The sequence below is a fragment of the Eleutherodactylus coqui genome, chromosome 3 (genome assembly GCF_035609145.1).
Source record: "Eleutherodactylus coqui strain aEleCoq1 chromosome 3, aEleCoq1.hap1, whole genome shotgun sequence".
In the NCBI taxonomy this organism is placed as follows: Eukaryota; Metazoa; Chordata; class Amphibia; order Anura; family Eleutherodactylidae; genus Eleutherodactylus; species Eleutherodactylus coqui.
The window spans coordinates 233,339,302-233,361,233 of NC_089839.1; the positions used below are offsets into that span (position 1 = coordinate 233,339,302).

Consider the following 21,932-nt stretch of genomic DNA (forward strand, 5'->3'; position numbering starts at 1 on the left):
TAGCCTTGATAGAACACGACCTGCAGGGGTAGAACAGCACACCAGGACTCATTTGACTAATTGCACGATTCCAAGTCGGAGAATAGTCCTCTCATCACCCAACACGACAATAATCATTACAATAGACAAGAAATGCATCCAGTTTACAGTTCAAAAAAAAATTCACATTTTCATTTTAATCCATGAAAGACAAATCCACAACAGACCCGATGGTGGGCAGAACTTCCTTACTGGAGCTGTGGTGATCCAGGACAGGCTGGTATACAGTTAAAAAAAAACAACTTGGACAATCCCTTTAAGTCTACATAAATAGGGTGGGGTGGATTTGTAAAACTAAAAGAAAAACTGTTTTTGTTGCCCATAGCAACCAATCGCAGCAATTATTTTTTAACATGCATTACAAAAATTGATGTGAAGGAACCTTAAAAAGAGCAACACCAGCACATAAGAATCTAATCAGCTCAAGTAAAAAACCAGCAGGCATCAAAGTTTGTCACATTTACTGGTATTGACATAAGAGGTAAGGTCACTTTATAGGAATATTTTTTAAGTGGCCATGGACTGTTAAAGGGGTTGTCGGGTTATCGGGCAACATCTCCCCTATACTAACCATTGTGCTAAAACAACAAAAAAAGCCTTACCCGTCCTCTCTGGGCATCCAGCTCTGTAGCCTTGCAGTTTTCCTACTGTTTGTTGGGGAAGATGATGTCACCAGAAATCACTTGCCTGCTGCAGCGTCAGCGTTCCGAACTCCTGGCATCATGGTGCCCAGTATGTGAGCGCTGCTGCCAGAAGGATGGGTGGTGATGCTGCAGTGCTCAGATGATTTCCAGTGACAACATCTCCCACAAGTAGCTGGTGCTATACGGGGAATGTTGTCTGGTAACTAGACAACTCCTTTAAGTTTTGACACATAAATCTGTAACTATCCTTACCCCAGCCATTCAGTTGAAGACCATCTGCTGCCCATGTATGGGCTATTTAAACATTATGGAGTGGCAGTGTCCGCATCTATATGACATAAGATGGATCCACATGATCATTTTCTGGGACGTTCCTGGCTGCACTATTTTCTGTGCTGACCAGTAACTGAACAGGTACAGCGCATACGTAGATACAGATATGTTCAGTGCTTGTTCAGAAGGAGCCGAGGACAGCGAAGTAAAGCATAGCTCACTTCATATATATATATATATATATATATATATATTCCAGATTCGGGTCATCATAGCATGCCTTGTATTTCCAGGACGTGGCTGTGTGCTACGTAACAATCTAAGGCTTCATTCTCACGAGTGTATATCGGCTATGCTTTCGCGCCTGGGCCGATATACGCTGCCCATGCGTTTACAATGCATCCGTTCAGATGGGCATATTCCCTCAGTGTAAAAGCGCCCGGCTGTCCAAGATATCGCATACGGTGCTCATTTCGGCCGGGTGCTTTTAAGCCGGCAAAGAAAGATAGTTCAGGAACTGTCTTCTGACCAGAATATGGCGTCGGCTTCCATAGGCTCCTCTGGTAGCTGCCAGAGAAGGGAGGTGGGAAGGAGTTTAGCAACATGTCTGCCGAACTCCCACATCCTTCCCTCCTCCCCTGCGCCCCTTGCCGGCTGTTTGCAATGGGAGGGGGTGGGGCGGGAACTAGTGTGCTAAGCTCCCGCCCCCTCTCTGCCCCTTGTCGGCTGCCAACAATGGGGGGGGCGGAAGCTTAGCACACTAGCTCCCATCCCGCCCTGCCCTCTCTCTTTGCCAAGAGTCACTGAGGGGTCAGAAAGTGGGAGGCAGTTTAGCAGCCCCAACGGCATTCCAGGCTTGGTGTATTTGCGCCGGACCCGGGCTGTCTGAATGGGCACACAAATGGCAGATTTGTGCGTCTATTCACATGATTTTCGGTCGCGCTGTGGCTGTAACTCAGCCAACCGTAAATAGCTAATCTCATGTGAATGAGCCCTCAGTAGTAAATGTCATGGAGCTGTAGTTACATATACCAATCGTGCCAATAATAATTGTTTACACATCATTATGACTGGTGAGAGACAATCCCCACCCTTCGTCTTTACTTGACTAGACAACAGTGGATGACGTCACCAGCTTTCTTTCCTTCATTCAAGTATGCACAGTGTCTGCACTTATAGGTTCTGCCCAAGTTACTGGCATTGTCTGGGGTGTGGCATAATTTACAAGGGTATGTTTTTGTCTGAATGCCACAAGTATTAAGATGCTGCTGTGTGGATGGATAATGATGCTGGAAGGCAGACAAGTGTGGAAGGGTGAGGTGAGCACGGAGCAGAAGCCGAAAGACAACTTCTACATCCAGGGACAGTATATGGACTGGTAGGTGAATCATGTGCAGGGACATTTAATGGTCAAGCTTTAACCCATGATTACAGTGTCACTGCAGGACTCAATGGCACTAAATGACCATATAAACCTTATTGTGAGATGGCAAGTTTATACGTGTGTGGCCGCCCAACAGAAATGTAAGTCTCTACAGAGACTCACACCGGTAAAGAATAAGCAGAAGTTGACTCTTGGTGGACCAGTGGAGTATCACACTGTTCATCGACCTTGGTTCATTAACCACTCAGAAGGGAACTAAAGAGTTAAGCTTAGCAAGGTTTATATGTTCACTATTATCAACTGTGTTTTACAACCTGTAGGGTGCATTCCCACATAAAGGTGCCGGTTTCTAGCTGAGTCTCTGCCTAGCCGTGACTGACAATGAAAGCGTGATCTTACCGATAAGGTTGACAAGATCTTGCGGCTATTGGTAGCTGCGGCCAAGCGGAGTCTCAGCTGCAAACCGGTACCTATACGTGGGAACGCACCCTAAAAAACACTGCGTCATGAGAAATCACTTTCTGCATAAATCATTATAATGTTGAAGTATTTTTTGGGGGACTGCAAGCTTGATAACCTTTCTTTGGTTAGTTCATCAATATCTGATCGATCTGGGTCTGCCACTCGGGATCCCTACCAATCAGCCGTTTGGAGAGACCTCGGTGCTCAAGAGAGCGCTGAAGCTTCCTCACTGCAAAACAGGTACATTATGTAGTGGTGGTGCTTGGTATACAGTTCAGTCCCATTCATACGAATGGGACTGAGCTGCTCTCCAGCCATGTGACAAATGAACGTGATTTACCTAGTCTGAGAATTGGACGCAACACTTGAGCACTGCAGTCTCTTCAAACAGCTGGTGGGAGTCCTGAGCAACCGACCTCACCAATCAGATGTTGATGACCTATCCTAACCCTAATATTGAAGTCCCAGAAAACACCTTCAAACTATTTTTAATTTTCAATGTCACAATCTACATTTAAAGGGGTTGTCTTGCGGCAGCAAGTGGGGTTATACACTTCTGTATGGCCATATTAATGCACTTTGTAATGTACATCGTGCATTAAATATGAGCCATACAGAAGTTATTCACTTACCCACTCCGTTGCTGGCGTCCCCGTCTTCATGGCTCCGTCTAATTTCGCTGTCTTCTGGCGTTTTTAGATGCGCTTGCGCTGTGCGGTCTTCTGCCTGGTAAATGGGGCCGCGCGCGCCGGAGAGCTGGTCTGTGTGTCGTCATCGAAGCTCCGCCTCCGTCACGTGGTGCCGATCAGCCAATGATGTGGCTGTATCGGCAGTGGAACGCGGAAGACAGAAGAAGAAACTCCACGGTGCACCATGGGAAGACCCGCGGTGCACCGTGGGAGAAGACCAGTGGCGCCATCTTTAAAAGAAGAAATGAAGAAGCTGCAGAACGTTGATGCAGGTAAGTGCAATGTGCTTTTTAAAAACTAACAAATGCTTTCTTTTTCACAGGGCATAATGCAGGGGTCCATTTAAAAAAAAAAAATTCGCGTTCGCCGCGAGACAACCCCTTTAAGGGTTTCTACCCACTGGCATTTTTTTTTAACGTCGCGATATTGCTGCGTTTTTTCAATGGGACTTTCTGATGTTAAAATCGCATCGCACACAAATTGCAAGTTTGTGCTTTTGCGACTTTTGTGCGATGCGATTTTAACATTAGAAAGCGCTAAAAAAACGCCAGTGAGTAGAAGCCCTAAAAAAGTTACTATCTTGCAGTTTTCACACTAGCCACAGTCTAATTATAGCTTTAGGCTTCCTGTTCTGATTTTTGAGCAGTCATCTCATTATCATTACAAGAAGGATTACAATGAAAGGCAAGACTTATATATAGACAACAGAGAATCACACCTTTCACAATGTTATGGTCACAGCTCACTTTATTCTCCTCCCTGCACAAAGACCTTTGCATAAGTCACATTGGATCCCTTCCAAATTCAGTGGTCCATTGTAAAGCATGTCTTTTTTAAAAATCAGAACATTTTTATTGAAATTATATTTTTGAATACAATTACCCCTTAATTTATACACATTTGCACATGAATAAGCATAATATACACAAAACACGTCATTACCCCACCCAAGGAATGTGATCAATCATAACTATATTTAGGCAATTCATAATCTCTCTCAACTCCACACCCCTCCAAAATAAATAAATAAATAAAATTAAAAATAATATATATTTAGACACAGACTAAAAAAACAACTCTTCTCCACCTTCTCACCCCCTGCCATCCTATCAACTTTTTTACAATACCTCAACGCAACCAGCATTCGATATGATCTATCCATTATTTTTATCTAACCATCTTCCCTAAATTTCCTTAAATATAGTCAAACAGCTTTGTTATATATCCCCCTTTCCAAGGATATAACCTCTCCTGTCTTTGCAACAAAATCTACTGGCACGGCTGAGGGTTGTGGGCAAGCTGCATCCTCTGGGCAGTAATTAACTTCTGCGCCTGATACAATGCTCTCTGAATTCCCAAAAGAGTATGCCTATCAACCATACCAAATATGCAGGTTCTGGGATAAAGACCAATATTAACAAGATATCCCTTTTTATTTTACCTTTATCGGGAATAGCTGTAAACAATAAGGAAACATCTCTCTATATAAATAAGATATTAGACCCTTCGGAGCTCCAGACCACCCAAGAAAATTCACCAAAGAGTGTTGAATCGTAAGGACAGATACTGACTGGGCCTGAGGAGCAAACACGTGTCGTAACTGAAGGAACTGGAAAGCATAAATAACTAGAACTCTCTAAATTGTTCAAAACTATAAAAAGAAGACCCCCGAATGTAACTGGCCCAAAAAGATTACTCCCAGTTTCTCCCATGTTGAAAATCCCTCCAACTGAAAAAAACTCTAGCATTTTAGGGTTCCTCCAGAGGGAGTGTATAGAGTAAATCCATCTAATTGCAAAATCTGCTTACATTTATTCCCCAATTCAATTATTAAATTAATTCTCAGACATTGTCTCTTGTTTTCCTTCTTTCATCCTCTCTCACATACCGTTATATTGGGGTTATGACCTGTCATTTTAGGAACTAATCTGCTATCCACCACACCCCATTTCGTTCTCCCCACCTCTGCAACTGTTGCAACTTAGATGCCCGAAAATATATGCAAGCATTTGGAATTACGAAGCCTCCAGGCTGTTTATCCCCCTGAAAGGTCTCCAATTTAATTCTAGCAGATTTCTTATACCATAATAAACACCTAAATATCGCATGAAGTCTAAAAAAGTGTGAAAAAATACAAACTAAAGAATTTAAAGGAGTTGTAGCATCAAAACCATTTAATAAGATTTCCTCTGCCAATTATCTTTGGCAGCATTAAGTGAAACATAGCCCTGCTCCCACAAGCTGGAAGATCTGCCTAAATATTCAGATATAATCTCTTTGAATTAATAGCATTTGATGTATTTGGCATACATCTGGACTGATTCTCATGTATTAAATAGGTCATTACTAGTAGTCTATTAGTAATCTATTCTCAGGTACCTTCGCCAAGATTTTAACATCAATGTTCAACAGCGAGATTGGGCGATAGGAATTGGGAAGAGACAAATCCTTTCCTGGTTTGGAAACTAAAACAATCTAAGCATCTCTCATTGACGGTAGAAGTATACTCAGGGTTCATTCGCGTCATTGATAACCTGAAATACCTGGATTTTGATGAAAGGCATGGAATGCCTGGAAATGTCATGGAATTTTCTGATTTGTCATTAATTTTTTTCTGAGTAAGGCTGCCTGTCCACGGGCGTTGCGGTATCCTGTGGCGGATCTCCGCCACGGGAGCCGCTGCCCGGGAGCAGGAGCCGGCAGACGAATCTCCACCGGTCAGTCTATCTGACAGGCTGACTGTGGAGAATCGTGGCATGCTGCGATTTGCCGGCCGCGAGCAGAGAATCGCAATGATTCTCCGCTCGTGGACAGGGCGGCTGCGCTCTCTATAGCAACGCTGTGGAGCGTTCACTGCATTCCCCGCAGCCGGATTATCGCCACGGGGAACGCAATGCAAACTCGCCCATGGACAGGCAGCCTAATAATAATTTCTGAGATTCCTGTGTGTTTTAGTTATGTTTGTCCAAAACAGTTCCTTTATTCCATTACAATCCAGTATTGTGTTTAACGCTAAGGGCCAAAGGAATAAAGAAATTGTTTTGGATAAACATAACTAAAAGCACACAAGAATCTCAATACTCAGTCTTAAAAATAAACAAATGTGCCAGAGGTTCTGGGTATAGCTCTCAACACCGGAGGACCTAAAGGATTCTCATAGGGGCAAATTACCCTTGCAACTCCTATTGACTTTCGCGCTAAAAAATTGAGGCAAAATCACTCAAGAAAAAGCAGTTCTGAAGCACAAAAATCATGCGGAAAAAATTGGGATTTTGCCGCGATTTTCACGCAGCAATATCGCGATCACCAGTGTGAATGAGCCCTAAACCTTTGATTGCGTGTATTTCGAGTTTCGCAAGTGCCATTGAAAATCAAGATTTGTGTCATAGAAATGTCATGGAAAAGTCATGGAAATTGTTTTTTTAAAACCTGTATGAACCCTGATACTTGTATGCAATGATTCAGTAAGCGCCATCAATAGGTGTATCAGAAGCATATCATGGTAGCGCTTAGAAAATTCATTTGGATGACCATGCAACCCAGGCGACGTTTTATTAGGAGGTGTTGATACTTGGCTTATTCAGTGTCAAAGGCGTCTGTAATATCGGTTCATATAGATTGGTCTAAATAAAGAAAAAATATCCCCAAAATTTCATCCTGCTTTATAACTAAAGAATTATTTGGCATTTTCAATGCTGCAACATAAGATGATGATCCGTGTACCTTAATTACAGAAGACAAAAGACAACCCCCTGCTTGCCCGTCCTCAAAGATCTTCCATTTTATAAGAAGACACTTATGTTTTGCAATACCCCTCAGATGATCTGTAAATTGAGACTATGCCCCTTTCCAATTAATTTCTACCTGATTAGTGGGAGGATATTTATACACTTGCTCTACATCTAAAGCTTTCGCTGAAGGGCCCTAATGACATATTATAAGGCTATACATGCTCTGAGTAAAATGCAAATAAGGGAGATGGAATAATTCCTCTGCAGTGCCATTTATTGGATGAGAGCATTCCTTCAAATCAATGCTTGACCTTTTATACAGGTCTGTATAAAGGGTCAAGCATTGATTTGAAGGAATGCTGCCATCCAATGAGGGGCACTACAGAGGTATTGTTCCATCTCCCTTATTTGCAGAAAAGTGTCAGAACACGATGTATAGCACCTTCCTGTGTATGGGCCTGTGTAGCCGCAGACTAGTCAGAATGCCCATGCTGACCCTATTCAACTGCTGAAAGTGCCTACAATGGGGACGTGAGCATAAGAACTGAACCACAGAGCAATGGAAGAAGGTGGCCTGTCCTTATGGGTCATGTTATCTTTTCTGTCATGTGGACAACCAGGTGCGTTGTTGTTGTTTACTTGGGGAAAAGATGGCACCAGGATGTACTTTGGAAAGACGACAAGCCGGCAGAAAAAGTGTGATGATCTGGACAATGTTCTTTTAGGAAACGCTGAGTGCTTATAGTGATGTGGATGTTATTTTGACTTGTACCACGTACATAAACATTGTTGCAGACCAAGTACAACCCTTGATGGCAACAGTATTTTCTAATGACAATGTCCACTTGTAGCAGAAAAATGTATCCTGCCAAACTACAAAAATTGGCCAGAAATTGTTTGAGGAATATAACAAACAGTTAAAAGGTGTTGACTTGGTCTCCAAATTCTCCAGATCTTAGACTAGGTGTGCCGAGCCATAACTGTGAGGTTCATCTGTAGGCTTTCAGATATACATGGACAATGCACATTCTGGGGCATTGCATGTCCTATTTGTCATCCGTGAAACGTACAGGAATGCAGACCATGGTTCCATGTGAAAGAACATTCATGTGTCTAACCTTATAGGCTATAATGGGTCTGTATGCTAACCAACCAATTACAAGGACAACATGTGGCCTGAAAATACACCCTTATGCACCTAGCCTTAATGAGGAAAATTAGCTTCTACCTCATTGTGGTTTTTTGCCTTCCTCTGGCTTAATATTGAGGGGGGATGATTTGCTAAACTGAATGGATATATGTCCTTTTTCGGCCTTACATAATATGTTACAATTGGTCCATATGTAGTGTCCCACAGCTAGACACTACATAAGTAATGTAGTTGCTTTTGTTGTAATATGTGTGTACTACTTTAAGATTATTAACTGTTTGTTTTCCAATCATGTGCTGTCTGGTAACTCACTATGTAGTCTATTGGCTAGTGAGATGAGAGAAGGCCTGTGATTGGACGATGATATCCCTGCACGGGTTGGTTGAGAGAGGTTAGTGAGAACAGAGGAGGTTGAGCTAGAGTTGTTGTTGAAGTTTAGCAGTTGAAGACAGCAGAAGCAAGAGCGAGAGAAAAGCCAGTACAGTGAGAAGGAAGAGGTATGAGTACACAAAAAAGAGAAATTGCTTTTAAGAAAGAAGAAAGTCAGGAGAGAGAGAGATTGTATGTGTTAAAAAAATATAGCGAAGAGAGGAATTAACAGTAAGAAGAAGAAATAGAAGAAATATAGGGCAAAGAAAGAGAGAGAGACAAAAGGGTAAAGATTAGTGTACAGATATGGTTTTTGTACTTATTTCTGAGTGTACAGATGTGATTCCTATATTTGCATGTGTTTATCCATCTCAGGAAATGATGTGATGCCCACTGTATAACATATTATCTACTGAAGATTCACCTCTGCAAATAAATCGTTTATTGTTTCACCATTCATCCTGACCTCTGGAGTTCCTTTTCACCTCATCATCATCAGCAGCACTGAGGTACTACACCACCCTCCAGGGTAAAGGACTACTACTCCATTTAATTTTACCATCTTTCTTATTATTTTGCCTGGAACAGGTCCCAGCATGGCATTACGAACTTTTTCAATTTTGTCAGCTGTCGCCGCTGGTAGAGAGGGGAGCAGTGGAGCCACTGTTATCCCAGCCACCAACCCCTCCGCGGTTGCACACCACAAAACTTTGGATTGAATCTCGACGCCTTATTGCCAAAAACAAACAGGATTTATCTATTTGGCTAAAGCGAATGGGATAAGTCAAACAAAAAAGAAGGAAAATGTGTTTTTGTGCTGCAAACCGAGACTTTAAATATGTGTTAGCATTCAGAGGATTAAGCCACCATCTTGGACGTATATGCATGATTTCATAAAAGGAGATACTACCAGATGGATTTATTCAGTGTAGAGATGGACAAGTGAAGAAGTGTTATCTACTGTTTACCACTGTGAATGCGAAATGTTTTAATTTTTATTGCAGTGCCATTAGTGTTCAGAATTACTGTATCTTTGTCCCAGAAAAAGACACGAAAGGATTTAGTCGCCAGGAGCGTGCCGCAACAGAGGTCAAAGAAATGGAATTCTCTGAGCAAGATAGGAAGCTGTGCCCCTGGGCGGATACCTATTCTTCTGGTGCCAAAAGACTCACTGAAGAGAATCAGTTGTGCCCTGGAGTTCAGAGTGAGCAGACCTCCACGTCCATTCAGCAAACAAGTAAGCAAGGCCTTGGCACAGTTTAATTCCAGCTACATCATGGCAATACGAGAAACATCTACCAACTATTCTCCACAGGAGCCGCAGTCGTTTTTTTCTGGAGATTCTGTCGGAGGAAAAGGAGCCCTGCGTTGCTGCCAGGGATACCTCTGCTTATACAAGTATTTTGTCAACAGCACATCTTCTGCCCATTAGGGCCAGACAGAGTCCCTGCAATGCCCACCGTGGTCCAGATCCAATTCAGGCCACCGTATAGACAGTCCAATAAATAGCACGGGCAACAGTTTCTGATGCAAACAGATAATCGTCTTTATTCCTCCCAGAACAAACAAACAACGTTTCAATTCAAGCATACTTGACAAAGATTCGTTGAATTGAAACGTCGTTTGTTTGTTCTGGGAGGAATAAAGAGGATTATCTGTTTGCATCAGAAACTGCTGCCCATGCCACTATTTAAGGGATACCTCTGCTGACACGGGGAAAAGGGGCATCAAACGGTAAGCGAATTCTGGTTGCTCCTGTAGACCCCACTGCCTCTGATGTGATAGAAGGAATTGAAACTTCCCCAGAAATGCTTGTTAGACTGAAGGCTACGGCCCAAGCAACTTCCACATTAGGAAGGGATTACACAGGGCCTTCTGACACACCACCATGGCTAATAGTGCTGGAAGAGTGGTTCAATGAGCTCTATGACCTCCTGTACTATCTATGACAATGTGTGGTGGTCCACCCGGCATGGAACCCGCCATTACCGCTGCTCCCAAGCAATTGGGGCCAGTATACTTCCATCTGGAATTATATTTATGCTCTGGCTGGAGCCAGCATTCCGGTGGTCTGCCAGCCCACATCCGCGCCAAAATATGCACAGAAGCCCACACAGCAGGCAGTGCAAGAAGTCACACTTCAAACAGATGCACCAGAAGTCACAAACCCACCAGTGCAACCAGATATGCTCCCATCAGCGCCAGAAAAGGAGTCATCACTGAGGCCTGCCTCAGCTAGGAAAAAAACCCATTCGGGTTGGGTTCCATATGTGGTCCAGGGGAGAGGGATAGAGGACGAGGTGGCTGGACCTTTCCCCCGCCTTGGGGGTATTCTAGAATTTGACTCTGATTTTATGGTAAACCATGACAAGGAACTTTACCCCTAATGGAGAGCTTCTCTCTTTTCGTTGGAATAGGGCAGGAGCTTTGGCTCTGCATAGGCTCCTTTCGTCACCGGTTTCACTACAGAATTAGTATCAGATGAGGACTGGGATCAGAGTACCGTACCAGGAAACGCCTCCCTAATGGACACAATTGAATATGCACTTAACCACGTGCTAGTTACTGCACCATGGTCTGCGCATCAAACTGCAACAAGCGTCATATCAACCAAAGATGTACTTATACCTGCGCAAATTAATGTGCCAAAAGAGGCACCAGCACTGAGGTTTGCCTCAGAAAAGACAGTGAGAAAACCCACCTTATCCATTATTTCTCCGCCCAGGATTTCATCCCAAGTTTAAGAACATCTGCAGAAGGAGCAGATTGCTCAGGAAAAACGGGCTATATTAACACAACAAACCTTGAATGAAGAGGCCCGTTATAAGAATATGATATTGGGAACTATTACTGCTTTCCATGTAGAGAAAGGTTATGAATTTCTCCAGTTAGAAGATACTTCAGAAAAGGTTTTCCCAAATCGCCAATCTGTGAAACGGCTGGATATCCCAGAATACTTGCATAATTGGCAGAGAGGTGAAAAGGTATACTTCCAGAGAGTGGACAGCGAGAGGGGCCCGTGGGCTGCAAGGATAATTCGTCCCTATGAGAATCCTTTAGTTCTCCGGAGTTGAGAGCTAAACCCAGAGCCTCTGGCAGATTTGTTTATCCATATAAATAACATTACAGAAAAAATAATTTTTATGGACTCCCATATGCAGAGCCATTAATCAGTTCCCCCAAGTTTATTTATTCTGCCAATCATTATTACAGCCGGTGTAGAACTTTTGATTTCAATATGGACTGTGTGCCCTGAGCTGCATCCCGCGACGAAGCACAGAGGAGCTTTATTTTTGAAAGGGCTGTTTGTACTCCCACCCTATGATTTAGAATCTCAATTAAGGTTCAATTTTGGGGCCATAAGAGCCATTGTAAAATGTTTGTAACGTTAAAGAGATAATTGTGCAGGAGGAAATATAAGGTGTTGGTTTATATGTTATGTAACTTGTATGAAATTGTGCAGGAGTGTCAAAGAAGAAGTACCACGTATGTAATGCTATTGAGAAATGTAATTTTTACAGGAGAGATGCATGTTAGCAAGTAAGAGCAGGAAACAACTTATCTAATGATTCACTAAGTTTATATGAAATCCTCTCAGATAACCAGGCTACTCAGGGAGAAGATCCTACCTCCAGCCTCCGAATTCTCAGGAAAACTTCCTTGGAGTGAGGATGAAGCCTTAATCTTTCTTTCTTTCCCTCTGCCAATGGTGTTATACTGCTTTGTGCCACTAGGAGGATGGGTTCTGATGAACTTTAGAAGAATTACATTGTTTGAGCTAGTCAGAGAGGGCGTAGCTGAACAAAGACCTCTTTGCATACGCTGATCTTATGCCTACCGTTAAGACAGTGCTAGTCAACTCCCATGTTGATCAACCTTTCCTGCATGCATCCCTCAAGGTACCGTGTGACAGATCTGAACCGTGAGTAACAGGTGTGAATATCACTGTATAGTCTGCCAATCTGTGTATATCCTCCACAGCAGAGATGAACCTGAAATGGGCTGGGCACCTCTAAAACTAAAGGCCCATTTACACCAGCCGATGATCGCTGAAAAATTGCTAATCGGTGATCGTTTGAGCGATAATCATTGTGTCTACATGTTCGCCCATCATGCACTTTTTGGGCACTGCTAGCTGATCGTTAAATTCAGTCCAAACTTAAAATCGTCCTTCAGCCTTATCAGCAGTTCTCCGCAGGTAGTGCTGATAGCAATGTTTGCCCATGGAGAACACAGGATCTTAATGCAGATAAGAGCCCTCCGGCTATAGACTGCTTTCAGTTAAGGCTTCATTTGCACACTTAATTGCTCTTAAGTAGCTGAGTAGCTACTTAATAGTTTATGCAAATGATTGCTCAAAGCTGTCACTCAAACTGTCATTTGAGCGATGTTTGAGCGATCATCTGCTGGCGTAAATGGGCCTTTAGTTTGTAACTCTTCGCAACCATATTTCCCCTAACATAGCGCTATCTCTAACGGTAGGAAGATCAGATAGTTTATAGTTCCCCTTATCGCGAGCAAAATCCTTCTAGCGAAAAGAGGAGTAGCTGTTTATAGTTTGAACACTATCGATAAACCTCATTATTTCCGTGATACTCATGCTGTACTTCTGCAAATAGAGTTGTAAAACAAAAGTGGACCATGAACTGCGATTTACCCATTGCATATAACTTCAGGTAGCAGCAATGCTATTTTAAATTAAACAAATATTGCCAGAGGCATGCTTCTGTTTTCTGACAGAATAGCAGATAAGCATTGCTATTCACCGGTAGGCTGGTTTACACAAGGGGTGGAATTTCTGTGCGACTTTTCCGTACAGAGATTCCGCCTGCATTTTAAACCTGAGACTAAGCAGCAAAGTGGATGAGATTTGCAAAAAATCTTGTTCACATGCTGCCGACAATCTGCTGTGCACAAGCCGCGCGGAAACTGACATTAGGCGTGGAATTCAAATCCGTGATATGTCAATTGTATCGCCATTTCCCCTGTGGGCTCTCTTCTCTCTATGGAGAGAGATTTCTGCAGTGCAATACAGGTGGAAAATACGTTTTGAAGCAGCCTTTCCGCTGCGGAAATCTTGCGGAATTTCCATGCATTCCCGCTGCGGACATTCTATGAGATTTCCATCACGTGGGAACCCAGCCTTACGTCCTGGAGCATTGGGGTATGTATGAAGAGAGGTTGCAGGGCTACTGGAGTAGTTGATTTCAGTGTATCCTGGTTGCTGTGGTGATTTGGTCATCAATTGAGGTGGGATGGTAGCCCTGATTGTAAAATGTCCTTTTAAGATGTTATAGATGTTCTTTAGTCTGTTGGGTTGGAGCAAATCTGGTTGTATCTGATGACCTGGCTGTAGACAATGGACTTTTTGATGTGTTTTGATGAATAATGATCTACATTATGCCCCAAGAAATGCTCCCACTGTGCCCCCTGAAATGAATAAACAAATAAAACACTGTACCCTCAGAAATGTATAAAACACTGTGCCTCTTGAAATTAATTGCATGCACTGTGCCCCCAGAAATAAATAATACTGCACTGAGCATCCAGAAATTAATTATATTACCCTGTGCCTCCTGAAATTAGCTTCTCTTCTCTATCCAGGTTCAGAATGCCATGAGGACTTCTTCCAGCCACAATGTTTCTCTACACACCCTCCTAATCCTTCTGCTACACCCGAGAAACGTCTTAGTGCTCTTACACAGTAATAGTGCCTCCGCACAGTGTATTTGGTCCCTCTTGTGGCCACCACACTGTGTAGTTGGTCACCTTTGTGGCCCCCAAATAGAGTAATTGATATCCTATGTAGCCCCACTTCCCTCATTATAATGAGTTCCTTTCCAGGACTGTTGGACTGCTCATTATTACTATGTAATACCTTCTTCACATCAGGACAGCATGTGTAACTTCACTACTGCTCCCCTGTCAACTCCTTCGCTTTGGCATATCAGAGAGGCGTTGGCAGGTGAGCGGTATTAAAGTTACACAAGCTGCCATGTCCTGCAGGCAATGAGATTAGAGTGATAAATTGTGCCTCAGTGAGAAGAAAGAGCTTGTTGTTCTTCTATTGACAGACTCTATTCTCTGCAGCTTCCAAGCGGTGGAGGAAGCTGAAGAGTGGGTTTCTCCAGATGCAGTGAACCCCTGGGCACAAGCCTGGGTTTGCCAGGTGCTGGCCCAGCACGTGCCGTTTACCCTTGGTATATATCTGAAGCTAATTTAAGAGAATGAAATCAACGAAGATGCTTTTTTCAGCAGAATCTGCTGCCAGTCTAATATGTATGGGAACCTTGTGACTATCCCCTAACTTCAGATTTGTGGCGAAACAAGAAGCAGATTTGTTTTGCCTTGAGATACTGCTCCTGGAGAAGTGTTTGGCAGTGTCTTGTTTCCCGCACCTCTGCAAAACACTTATACAGTCATAGAATCATAGAATAGCAGAGTTGGAAGCGACCTCCAGGGTCATCTGGTCCAACCCCCTGCTCAGTGCAGGATTTACTAAATCATCCCAGACAGATGTCTGTCAAGCCTTTGTTTGAACACTTCCATTGAAGGAGAACTTGCCACCTCCTGTCGTAACCTGTTCATTGATCACCCTCACCGTCAGAAAGTTTTTTCTAATATCTAATCTGTGTCTCCTCCCTTTCAGTTTCATCCCATTGCTTCTAGTCTTTCCTTGTGCAAATGAGAATAGGGCTGATCGCTGCACTGTGACAGCCCTTCAGATATTTGTAGACCCCTATTAAGTCTCCTCTCAGCCTTCTTTTTTGCAAGCTAAACATTCCCCGATCCTTATAGCGTTCCTCATAGGACATGATTTGCAGACCGCTCTTCATCTTGGTGACTCTTCTCTGAACTGGCACCAGTTTTTTAAAGTGAGGTGTCCAGAACTGGACACAGTATTCCAGATGAGGTCTGACTAAGGAAGAGTAGAGGGGGATAATTACCTCACGTTATCTAGACTCTATGCTTCTCTTAATACATCCCAGAATTGTGTTTGCAATATTGGCTGCTGCATCACATTGTTGACTCAGGTTCAGTCTGTGATCTATTAGTATACCCAAGTCTTTTTTACATGTGGTGCTGCTTAGCCCAATTCCTCCTATTCTGTGTGTGCTTTTTAAAATTTTCTTGCCCAGATGTAGGACTTTAGATTTCTAGATCTTTTTCAATACTCTCGCTCTTCCTTAGGGCTCTTTCACACGAGCGTATATTGGCTGCCATTTTCACGGCCAGCCAATATATGCTACGATCTAATGCATTGGATTCCAATGCATTAGATCACATGCCGTATTCTCACAACGTCAAAGATAGTCCTGGAACCATCTTTCGGCCCAGAATACGTTGGCCTATTGGAGCCAATGACAGCGGCCAGAGAAGAGAGCTGGGAGGGAGTTTAGCATCGTGACTGCTAAACTCCTTCCCCTTTCTCTTCTCCCCTCCAGCTGTTTGTAATGAGGGGCGGAGCTTAGTGACACCCAGTCCCGCCTCCTCTCATTGCTGGCTGCGGACAAGGGGTGGGAGCTTAGCTCCGCCTCGCCCCCGTACATTGCAAACAGCCGGAGGGGAGAGGAGAAGGTGAGCTGGCGAGGGGGAGGGAAGGGGCAACGGCATGGCGGCCTCGGTGTATATGCGCTGGGCCCATGCTGTATGAACAGGTGCACAAATGTTAGATTTGTGCGGCCGTTCCCAAGTTTTCACTTCTCAGATTGTAGAGTATATCTGCTGGCTGTGAAAATGGCGGCCAATATACGCTTGTGTGAAACAGTGCTTAGTGTTAGCTATCCCTCCTAAATTTGATCAGTTTCCCATAAATTCCCTCCTCCAGATCATTTATAAAACAGTGGGCCTAGGACAGAGCCTTGTGGTACCCCACTTGATACATTCTTCCACTTGGATGTGCAGCCATATATGACCACTCTTTGAGTACGATCACTCATCCAGTTTTCAGAATTTCCGCGCAAAGATTCTCTGTGGCAAATCCGCCTGTGGCCGCTAATCCTGGGATTAGCAGCCATGTGGACAAGATTTCTCGAAATTCTCATCTACACGGGGCAATGAATCTGTAGTGACAAAGCCGGTGCTGCGGCGCGGATTTCCGGGACGCAGCGTGTCCATTTTTTTTGCTGCGGTTGCGTTCTCCTCTATAGGAGAGCCAGCCGCAACAGAAAAGCATGCGGCAAAGCCGCTCCAAAACCAGCGGAAATCTCACAGTTTTCCGCTGTGGCAAAGCCGCGAGATTTCCGCTGAGAATATGACCTGTGTAAACCCAGGCTAAAGGAAGCAGCAGAGGTAGTCAAACACTGTGTAATGTGTACGACCGGTTTTAAGTGAATGACCACCTTTTGTCATCATGTTGCTTTTAGGTTTAAAATTCTGGGTTGATTATTTTCTTAATAAATCTTCATAGCAGAGATAGCTTTATTTTTCTGCTACCTTTGGGACCATTTGTCTGATATGCCATACCCCGCATAAACTGTGCCCCACCATACAGGGGCGTAACAAAAGGCTCAGGGGCCCGGCTGCAGAAGTTCAGCTTGGGCCCACCCTCCCCCGTAACCATACCTAGACCATGCTGCATACAGCTGCAAAATGAATTTCCATACATGATCTAGCACCTTGGCATAATCTTTCCAAAAATGACTCGCTTCCTGCACTACATGAAAATTTGTTTGTAGCCCCTTAGGCCACTCTCTCTCAAACACACACACACACCGCTTTTTACCGCTATTAGCACGGTTTCAAAAGCACCGTATTAACTGTTGTACAACGCTCCTATTGATCTTAATGAGGTTTCCGAGACCTCAGCTCGAATGCGGTGTTTCCAACACCGCGATTTTCGAGAACTGTCTGTTCTATTTTTTGTTTTTGTTTTTTTGCGTTTTTTAACGCACCTCCTCACCCATCACAATGATGGGGTGCATTAAAATTGCTGTCAAACGCTGTACCATGTGTTCAAAAACTTTGCTTGAAATTGCGATAAAAATGCCATGATTTCAAGCTGCGTTTTCTGAACGCATTTGTGAGAGTGGCCTTAGGGTGGTTCACGTTTTTTGTTGTACTTTTGAACCATAATTTAGATAAACACATTAAAAAACTGCATGCGATATTCAAAGACCTCATACGTTTTTAAGAAACTGCATATACTATTAAAAACAGCATGTGTTTTTTATGTGTGTGTAAAGTGTGCAATTATATACAGTATGTACAAGGAGATATATAACTTATACCAGCTGTACATAGATAGATAGATAGACATGACACAGATAGATATGAGAAATAGATAGATATGCAATAAGATAGATAGGTATGAGACAGATAGAAATGAGATAGATAGATAGATAGATAGATATGCAATCAGATAGATTGGTATAAGACAGATAGATATGAGAGAAATAGATATTAATCCTACTGGGCCTACTGTGGGGTTCACTGTTACTACTGGGGTCAATATAGGGGACACTATTAGCAATAGTGTCTCCTATATCAGCCTCAGTAGTAATAGTGTTAGTACTGAGGCCTCTGTGGGGATCAGCCTTACTACTGAGGCCACTATGGGGGCACTATTACTACTGAGGGACACTATGGGGGTCACTATTACTACTGAGGCCACTGTGGGGGGGTCACTATTACTATTGAGGCCACTGTGGGGGTCACTTACTACTGAGGTCCACTGTGGGGGTCACTATTACTACTGAAGCCACTGTGGGGGACATTATTACTATTGAGGCAGATATAGGGGACATTATTACTACTGAGGCCATTGTGGAGGTCACTATTACTACTGGGGGAGATATAGAGGATGCTAATATTACAGAGGCAACTGTGGGTGTCACTGTTACTACAGAGGCCACTGTGGCGGTCAATTTTGCTACTGAGCGCCACTGTGCAGGTCACTATTACTATAGAGGCCACTGTGGGCGTCACTGTTACTACTGAGGCCACTATGGGGGTTACTTTTACTGCTGAGGCCACTGTGGAAGACACTATTACTATATAGGGGACATTATTACTACTGAGGCCATTGTGAGGGACACTGTTACTACTGGGGCAGATATAGGGGACGCTATTACTACTTAGGCCACTGTGGGGGTTATTATTACTACCGAGGGCCACTGTGGGGGTCACTATTACTACTAAGGCCACTGTGGGGATCACTATTACTACTGAGGCCACTGTGGGGATTACTGTTACTACTGGGGCCAATATAGGGGACACTATTACTACTGGGACCACTGTGGGGTCACTATTACTACTGGGGTCAATATAGGGGAGACTATTATTACTTAGGCCAATCTCCACACGGCAGCACACCGCAAGGTGACTTAGGAGTATGTTTACACGTAGAGGAAATGCTGCGGAATTTCCGCAGCAAAAATTTCCACTGCAAATTTCGCAGCATTTCCGCATCCAAAAAACAGTCAATATGCGCACCATTGGTGCGGATTTTGACTGGAAATCGGCCGAGCTATGGCAGCTCATTTCATGCTATGCGACGCCCCCCTCGCCTCGTCTGAAGGTTTTCCACTGTCAGCTCTCCCCAGCTTCCGTTTCCCAGCAGCCTGGTCAGGTGCGGCGACACTGGTCGGGTGATGCTGGTGAGGCCACTACCAGAAGCTGAGGAGTGCTGAGGGTAAGGGGGAGCACAGCATAGTATTTCCAGTCAAAATCCACACCTATGGTACAGATTTTGACTGCTTTTTGGATGCGGAAATGCTTCATGATTTGCGCCCCGTCTTTTTTTAAATGGCCCTGTAATTTTTAGAACGACAGAGGTAAAATCATATTTTATGATAAGCCCCGCCCCCTGACTACACTTTTATGTCCCGCTTTGACCCAGGGAAAATGTGGTCACCTTATGCAATGTATCATGGGCAAAGTCAACATGTAGTCTCCATTAGCCATAGCCTTAGGTTTCATTCAGACGACTGTATTGTGAGTTACAGCTGAGAATCTCAGGCATAACTCGCATCTGTGTGCTGTCTGATCTACGGGGACAGTGCAAATTGCATGTCATTTTGGTCCATGCTATGATTGAGAATAGGACATGCAGCAATTTTTTTCACATGGACCATTAATGCATATGAAAGGGCTCGTATCTGTATAGCCTCATAGTCTATATTGGATACTTCTGCTGTCCGTGAAATACACAGAAAATACATGGAAGGGAATTAGGTAGAGCTCCAAAATGCAAGGAACAGACACAGCATTCTTCTGGTTGTCACAGCGATCACATGCCTGGAGACCATGATGATTGGTCTCCAGGCAATGCTTTAAGATCTCAGCTGTCATTAGACACCAAGATCACAGAGCTGGGGGCTGCCAGGGGGGATATCTGCAAGAATGTTCTAAACATCCGTGCAGAAATAGATAAGAACTGTCTGTACGTTTAGTCTAGGGGCAGTCCACAATTGGGTTTGCTCACTCCAACAATGTCACGTTTTGCTGTGTATGAGTCAGGTGAGCAGTCCCTGATGCTTACTGTCAATGGGTGTTGTCAGAATTGATTGACTTGACACAATCACTCCAATACTGAGAAGAACCCGCACAAGGGAACAGGAAGTGAGAAGGAAAAGAGAAACATTGAATGAGAGAGAGCAAAGCTATGCAGCTGGCCCTGCTGACATAAGGACATGACAGGTCCTCCTTAAGCCCCCCTTTAGGCCCCCCATCCACAGGCGGAGAATCATTACGATTCCCTGCCGTGGCCGGCAATTCGCAGCATGCTGCGAATTACCACGATTCTCCGCGGTCAGCCTATCTGTCAAATAGGCTGTCAGTGGAGATCCGTCTGCCGGCTCCTGCTCCCGGGCAGCGGCTCCCGTGGCGGAGATCTGCTGCGGGATACCGCAACGCCCGTGGACAGGGGGCCTTAAGAAGTTATAGACTTTCTCAGTCGGATTCCTAGGTTGTGCACGGTTCCCAGAACCATCACTGCTTGGTGGCAGTAGTGTTAAAGCTGTAGCATAGTAACCGAGCCAAGTTGTCCTCGAGAGAACAGACCACAGGATTAAGACAGGGGCAGAGTTAGGAATGGAGCCAAGCCAAAAGTAAAGCAACAGGTACCAGATAATCCCAAGGGCGAAGCAGGAGAACAAGGCTGAGGACTGAGTCAGAGTCAATCAGGATGAGTGCCAGGAACAGGAAGGAACTTCAATCAGCAAAGCATGGCAGACTGATTTCCTCTTATGCTTCCAGGATTGATGTCATTGACATGTAGTGGTTGTCTGGCAAGCTGACCCAGTTGGCTGTCAAGAGGAGAGTCATGGCCAGATCCAGCAAAGTCAAGGCTGGCGTCAGGAGCAAAACTGGAGGTGTTGTGGCAATTGTGACTCACTGCACCTCCCTCTCCTCTGTGATTGCACTGCCATATGTAATGCTGTCTGTCATTTGCTGGTGAAAGGAGTATATATCCAATGTAATGTTCAGGGATTAGACTATGAATTCATTTAAAACCAATAGGCTGTTAATTTGCTTTGTTTCTAGCATAGGAAAAGAACTTTACTCTGTGCATCCTTGTGTTGCTGCTGCTGGCAGGTTCTGGGCAGTCATCTTCCCGCTCTGGCAGTGGACAGTATAGTCCCTTCTTACTTCCCCTGTAGATAGATGATAAGTGGGATCCAGACTATTGAAGACAATCACTGAATAGTCATTTTATTAGAGACACTTGCTCTGCCATGCTTGAAACTTCCCTGCATGGAAATTAAACACGCGAGTCCGGAGTGCTAAATGAAGTGAACAAGTTTTCCATGAAGTTTTAGTGTAAATCCCCACTAGAAAGGGAAAATCCAGTCATCTAAATGTGTCAAGAATGGTCCGGGCTGTGACTGCTGAGTAATCCACAGCCTCTCTCTTTACCCAATGATTGGCATCTGCAGCTTCTTCGAGCTTCTAGATATCAAGGGAAGGGACTGTGAATTAATGAATGGACACAGCCTGAACCACTTCGAGTTGCAAGACCACCCATGGGACAGATTGCAGCTAATTTACATGCAACGAATGCAACATCCTTCTTTCCTGCACTCTCAGCTGAACATAAGGTAATGAGGCACCTTCACTTTATGGGGCTTCCCTAGTTTTGGCACGACTGTATCTTCAATAATATGCTGACAGACTTCCTTCAAAATTTGGTAGTAAGAATTAGAAATTGTGAATGTAATATAATACAGCCTTACCATCTGCCATAATGAC

General features: G+C 44.0%; 1 protein-coding gene across 11 annotated transcripts in view; it reads left to right on the forward strand.

Annotated features, from left to right (window-relative positions):
• The window catches only part of LOC136621562 (beta-1,3-galactosyltransferase 2-like), a 57,188-nt gene that overhangs the window by 28,753 nt on the left and 6,503 nt on the right, over window positions 1-21,932 (forward strand). For 2 of the 11 annotated variants that reach the window (XM_066597097.1, XM_066597101.1), the window contains exons 1-2: window positions 2,209-2,334; window positions 3,502-3,763. The exons of 4 other annotated variants lie outside the window; for them this stretch is intronic. The gene's annotated coding sequence lies outside the window, so the exon portion shown is untranslated. Of the gene's footprint in view, window positions 1-2,197; window positions 2,335-3,501; window positions 3,764-11,770; window positions 12,664-21,932 lie in introns of those variants that run through there. 5 more of the 11 variants (XM_066597103.1, XM_066597104.1, XM_066597099.1 and 2 more) reach the window with 4 other exon arrangements.